We start from the raw sequence: 6,643 nt of genomic DNA, 5'->3' as shown, positions 1-6,643 counted from the left end.
CATCTCAGGAGCTCTTTGATGGTTCTCTGGGGTTTTCTTATCCCAAGAAAACTAAGCTCTGTAATAGATGGAATATATTCTGCAGTCTCCCTGAGTATATTCATTAGAGGGCTTAAATGCTATCTTCTGTTCCGTGAATTATTTCTGCTTCCTCTGGGCCAGGATTTTTGTTGCTTTCTTGCTTTTTCTCCTTCGCATGGATGGTCTTCTTCAAATGCCTGGGGATCCTTCATGGCTCATTCACATGCAAGAGGGAAGGACGGGGGTGTAGGCTGGTGTTTCCTCTGCTATGGAGTAAATTGGTCTCCCCATCCTCTCCTGTGTAGGCTGGGGTGGGGGCCTACATGCAGATGGGCAGGGATTTTCTCTGGAGCATCAGTATCTTCACAGGCGCACACTCATATTTGGCGGCCTTGCGGTTCAGAGGCCTTAGCTTTCCCCAGCAGTTGTCATCTTTAGCGAGGAGCCTCCCAGGATGTCATTGAGTGAAATGCACAGAGGGTGGGAGAGGGGGAACTGGTACATGTGCAGGTGTTTCATAAACAGACCGTCAATGACTCCCCTGTCCCCCTGTCCTCAGCAAGTACATTTTGCTCTACAGAATCTCTTGCCTCTGAGCCCTGAGTCTCGGGGGCTCTGTCTGGTCACTGCCCCCTCTCTCTGCAGTTCTATCCTGAGCTGCAGCACTCTCTACCTGTGTAGCAAGCAACACCTCCCATCCACTGTCTCCAAGGGATTGGTGACCTCCCACCCCTGTCTTGGTGTTGTGGGTTTATTCGTTTTAGTCTATTACATTTGCATTTTGAGGCCAGGGGCGGAGGGGAGCTTGGAAGATACACATATGCACAGCCTTCAAAACGGAAGCTTTGCCTCAAGATTGAATTGGGGCTTGCCAGGAAATAGAGGCTCCCATAACACAAATAAAATTGGACATTTATGGATGCTTGTAACACGTGGGGCTCTGTAGTTCACATGCTTTGTCTTTTTTATTTCTCATTGTTTTTATCCCCATTTTACAATTTAAAACTGAGATGTATAAAAATGAAGCAACTTGCTCCAAATCACACAGCAGGTAAAAAGTGGAGGTAGAATTCTAACCCCCACCCACTCAAAGTGAAATTAGCCAAGTACCTGCCAAGCAGCAGGTGAGATGTACCCGTGGGGCTGCTTCCAAAATCCCCAGGCACATTTGTGTTCCAGGAAAATTGCACACACCAGGCTTCCTCCAGGAGACTCCCCCAAGAGAGGCAGCCTTGGGAATCATCTGACCCAGCCTGGGACAGGTATGGGGCTGCATCCTGTCCCTTCCTGTCTTCCATGCCATTAATGGGCCTCAGCTAGAGGCTCCCCTGGGGCTACCTCTTGCTCTGACAGCTGTAGGGAGGAGGGAACTGAGACTTCCTTCAAGCTGAGCCTAAGGCAGAGCTCTTCCTGCATTCCCTCCCCTGGGCTGCAGGTAACACCACCCGAATGAGATGGGAGTAAATACAGGGTGGGTCACAGGATAATTAAAAAATTCCAGGCGCTGTTTTGTCAGAAGCGTTAGAACCAGAGCAACTCCATCTTGAATAGGGGCTGGGTAAAAACAGGCTGAGGCCTGCTGGGCTAGTCACAGGATGAGATAAGAGGTCAGCACAAGACACAGGTCATAAAGACCTTGCTGATAAAACAGGTTGCAGTAAAGAAGCTGGTCCAAACCAAAACCAAGATGGTGACGAGAGTAACCTCTGGTCGTCCTCACTGCTACGCTCCCACCAGCACCATGACAGTTTACAAACGCCATGGCAACCTCAGGAGGTTACCCTGCATGGTCTAAAAAGGGGAGGCATGAATAATCCACCCCTTGTTTAACATATAATCAAGAAATAACCATAAAAATGGGCAACCAGCAGCCCCGTCTACAGAGTAGCCATTCTATTATTCCTTTACTTTTGCAATAAACTTGCTTTCACTTTATTCTACAGACTCGCCCTGAATTCTTTCTTGCACAAGATCCAAGAACCCTCTCTTGTGGCCTGGATTGAGACCACTTTCCTATAACGGTTTCACATGACTAGAGGTTATGGGCTGATAAAACCCTGGAAACCAGGGTGTGTGGATCCACCATGGTGCTGGATTTGACCCGGGTTCCTCCTAGGATCTCATTATATGCTCATTAACATCCTAAATCACACACCTGCCAGCGCCAGGACAGTTCCAAGACCACCTGTATTTGGTGTAAAAATGAGTGGCACCGTAATTCTGAGAAATGTCCACCTTTTTCCAGGAACTTTCATGAATATCCCATCCCTTGGTTGAAGAAACCCATAAAGATGAAACCCCAAGCCCACTGCGCAATCCTCTCTTGAGAACGCTGCCCTCCCTTTCTTGTGTACTTTTTGTTTTGCAATAAATCTCCATACTTTCACTCTTTTCTGACTCATCCTTGAATTCCTTCTCGAAAGGGTGTCAAGAGCTGGGGTTGAGGTCCCACCGGCATTTGGGGATCTCCTCAGGCCCATCGGTATCATGAAGAGTATTTGAAGTGACAGCCAATGTGTACTGAAGGACTAGCACGGTCAAATACATCAGCTCCAATTCTCCATAACCCTTAAAGATAGGGACTTGCATCCCCATTCTTCTGATAAGAAAACTGAGGCTCAGCAGTGAAGGAACTTGCCCAAACCACCCAGCTGGTCAGCGACAGAGCCAGACTTTAACTGGGTCTGAAATGTGCTCATGCCAGCGTGAGCTATAGACAGCGACAAGACTTCCACCTCCGCCACACCCTGGCATGGCGCTGTGTAAGTTTCAGTGCTGTAGAAGGAATAGCACTCGAATATAAAACTTTCTTTTTTAATTCTCAGCAAGGCAAGTTACTTCCACAGAAGGGTGCGCCCTTACAGATGGAGCAATGGTGAGCGCACCCTTGGACAAGGGAGGGGAAGGGGCTCTTATCCCTGACGCACGTGGCCCCTGCTGCTGTGTGGTTCCCCTATTGGCTAGGGTTAGACTGCACAGGCTAAACTAATTCCAACTGGCTAAAGAGAATGATGGGGTGAGTGCTTTGGCAGGAGTCAGGGCAGAGCAGGTAGCAGGTAATCTGAATGAGTTAGGGTGGAGCAAGTGATTAAATGAGTTAGGGTGGAGTAGGTGATCAGAAGGAGTCAGGGTGGAGCAGGTGATCAGAATGAATCAGGGTGGAGTAGGCAATCAAAAAAGGTTGCTTTACAAGACAGTTAAGTTTAAAAGTAGAAGGCAAAGAATTAAACACACTGACGTATTAATTCTTGGAAAAGAAATGTAGAACTCATATCTAATAACCCTAAGGGGCAACCAGGCCCCAAAGCCTGGGTTCAGGCTCAAGAGGCCCCTAGCCAAGGCGCTCCCAATGCCACTGGGTTGCGACCCTTGGGAGTTTTCAAGGGTGAACCTTGGGCACTGCCCCCTTCAGACCCATTGTCTGGGAAAAACAGCCACCTGATTGTTGGTCAAGATTCTGGATTAATCCTTCACCTGCCTGGCCCCAGTTGGCCACTTGACCCAGTGCTGTGCCCCAGCCAGGGATGCGTCCTTGCAGCCAGCAGCGCTTTCTTCAGCATTAATCACATTTACAGCTGGCTCACAGAGCTGGCAGCCTGGCAGATGCAGCTGCGGAGAATGTGGGTTGCAAGGGAGGTGGTGGTAAAAAAAAAACAAAAAAACTCGGGGAGTCCAGGGAAGGGGGAGGGGGTGTGGGTGACAGGAAAGGAAATGAATGTAAGGTCTAATTTTTAAGGGTAATTGTCACAAAGATTGGAGATTGTAGAGAAAATATTTGCAAAAGCATCTAGCCCACTGTCTCCCCTTTCCTAGAGGAAGTCAGCGCCAGAGACCAAGGAGGTAGGGAGGGGGTCTTGGTGCAGAAGTGTGGCACCAGGAGGAGCTGGAAGGGGGTACTAGGTTCTCCGGGCGGGAAGCGCTGCACAGAGCCACTGGGTGGAGAGGCCGGAACCCCAGGGGGCTCCCGCTGCCTGCCAGGCTTTAGCAGGCTGAGCTCATGCAGTTGCCCTGAAGACCCCGGATGGAGATCGCACAGTTCTCCCCTCGCCGATGAGTCTCACTCCACTTTATGGCAGCCTTGCTTCAAGAAATTTCTATTTTCATCACCAAGGGTTGGTCCTGGGCTTCAGCCTTGGATCCTGCCCTCTAGGGACCCCTCTCCTCCTTCCCAACTTGGGAGGAGGAGAAGGCAGAGCCGGGGCGGGTGAGCAGCCGAGGGTCTCCAGGCAGAGCTCCTTATGCATAAAACAGGAGGGCTTTTCCTCCGCAGCTAATCAGAGCCTCTGGGCCGAAAGACTGCAAATGAAGGGCCTCGTCAAGTCATTTCCCTTGCAAATGAAGCTGCCGCTCTGGCGCTTTTGCCTCTTTAATACCTCATCAACACCGCAGGTGACCCGGAGCCCGCTGCTCGGCTTGGACCGCGCCGGGCAGCTATTTGGCACATTTCAATCAGCGTGACGGGTGCCTGGTTAAACAACCGAGGCCGGCTGCGGGCACCTGCAATCCCTGACCCCCGACGCCCTCCCCGAGAACCCTGGAGACGCGGCTCCGCCCCCACCGGTAATTAGGAGATTTTCAAGGCCGAGGTCCCCAAAGCCCAGCCCAGCTGGAGAGATCAGCCCTGCGGTCCTGCCGCGCACTCCACCGCCAGCCTCTCGGGAGTCAAGGGATCCACCTTCAGGGTGTAAGTGCGGCTGGGGGGCCTCGGGAGGGGAAGGGTGGTGTTTGGGGGGTCCAGGCCAGTTCTTAGGGCAGACGGCTACGGGCCACGTCCGCCGGCAGAGCTCAGCTTCAGATAAACCCAGAGAGGAAGAAAACCTCAAGCCGCTCACCCTCTGGGTGCCTCAAAGTCTATCTGTAACACAGGCCAATGAAATTACCTGCCTTGTAGGGACTTAGGAGTAAATGAGATGAGCTGGGTATAGACTTTCCCGCAGTATCTGGAACTTAGGAAGTGCTCAGTAGGGGCCAGGCGCGGTGACTCACGCCTGTAATCTCAACACTTTGGGAGGCCAAGGCGGGAGGATCACCTGAGGTCAAGAGTTTGAGACCAGCCTGGCCAACATGGTGAAATCTTGTCTCTACCAAAAATACAAAACATTAGCCGGGCGTGGTGGCGCACGCCTGTAGTCCCAGTTACTCAGGAGGCTGAGGCAGAAGAATCGCTTCAACCTGGGAGGCGGAGGTGGCAGTGAGCCGAGATGGCACCATTGCACCCCGGCCCCCTGGGCGACCAGTGAAACTCCGTCTCAAAAAAAAAAAAAAAAAAAAAAAAAAAAAAAAAAAAAGAGAAAGTGCTCAACAGATGCTAGTCACGATTTTTGTTAATATTCTATCAGCGATTTCCCTCAGTGCAGACATCAAATCCACCACACAGTGTACAGTGATCCTACTATAGAAACAACCACTTACCATGAGAGAGAGGATGAATTACTTAACCTCCGTGCTGCCGTTCTTGAGCATAAATAATGTACCTATTTTGCCCGGCGGAGTGGCTCATGCCTATAGTCCCAGCACTTTGGGAGGCTGAGGCAGGAGGGTTGCTTGAGGTCAGGAGTTCGAGACCAGCCTAGGCAACATAGCAAGATCCCGACTCTACAAAAAGTAAAAAAATTAGTTGGGCCTCGTAGTGTGCACCTGTAGTCCCAGCTACTGAGGAGGCTGAAGTGGGAGGGCCCCTTGAGCTCCTCAACCTCCTGGTTGAGGCTGCAGTGAGCTGTGATCGGACCTCTGTACTCTATCTAGCCAGGGCAACGGAGTGAGATCTGTCTCTAAAAATAAAGTACCTATTTTGTGGGGTTACTTGGGGGACTGACAGATAACAGAGCTCAAGTGCTCTTTAAGGACTTTGAACCAGATTGCTGCATCCAAATCCTGGCCCCACCCCACCTAGCTGTGTGACCTTGGGCAAGCTGCTTCAAGTGTCTATGCCTCTGTTCTTCCTCTTAGCATGGGGGCCTGTAGTAGTTCTCACTACTAGGACTATAAGGCGTTGCTAGAGAATACTTTTTATAAAGAAATATCATGGCTCCATCAAATAGAACAAACAAATACCCATGATTTTATTTAACTCATTAATTCATGAGGGAGCCCGCAAGGTGCCACAACCAAGTTCAAAGGAGAATTCAAAGAGCATACCTAAGTAGACAGTCAGGAACATGGAAATGAATTTACAAATAGATGCCAAACTGGCCATGAGGCAGGAATCAATTGCATTCCATCCAAAGTTTCCTCCTTGGCACTGAGCTTGGGTGTGGGGACCCCTTGCCAAGGCTGCTGAGGCCAGAGCTCCTGGGGTCATCACGGCCTTTGCAGCCATCCCTTTTCAGAACCTGTCACCTTGTAGGGAGACTGCTAGAACTGGGACACAGGTTCCCCCACCCTCCGAATCATCTGCCCTCAAAGCTCCAACCCTCTTCCTTTCTGGGGAAGTGACATTGAGTGAAACTATCTCCCATTGTCCAAGCCTCAGAGCCGTCCCACCCTCAGAATTTTATCTTCCACCCCCTAGCCCTTAGGGGTGGATGACAGAGACAGAGAGAGAGAGCGTGTGAGAGTGCTCTGAATTTGGATTCTTTTAAAGTGAGGACAAATGACACATTATCATGCTGGGAAATTATCC

General features: G+C 50.5%; 1 long non-coding RNA gene across 1 annotated transcript in view; it reads left to right on the top strand.

The window, feature by feature from the left end:
• The first annotated feature begins 4,488 nt into the window (after positions 1-4,488).
• LOC105519364 overlaps positions 4,489-6,643 on the top strand; it is a 7,035-nt gene continuing 4,880 nt past the window's right edge. The window contains exon 1 of the long non-coding RNA XR_001002962.1: positions 4,489-4,705. This is a non-coding gene — a long non-coding RNA (uncharacterized LOC105519364). The remainder of the gene's footprint in view (positions 4,706-6,643) is intronic.

Source organism: Colobus angolensis, unplaced genomic scaffold (assembly GCF_000951035.1).
Source record: "Colobus angolensis palliatus isolate OR3802 unplaced genomic scaffold, Cang.pa_1.0 Scaffold1, whole genome shotgun sequence".
NCBI lineage: Eukaryota > Metazoa > Chordata > Mammalia > Primates > Cercopithecidae > Colobus > Colobus angolensis.
The sequence above is the reverse complement of the archived record's forward strand: the minus strand, read 5'-3'. Positions and strand labels throughout refer to the sequence as shown.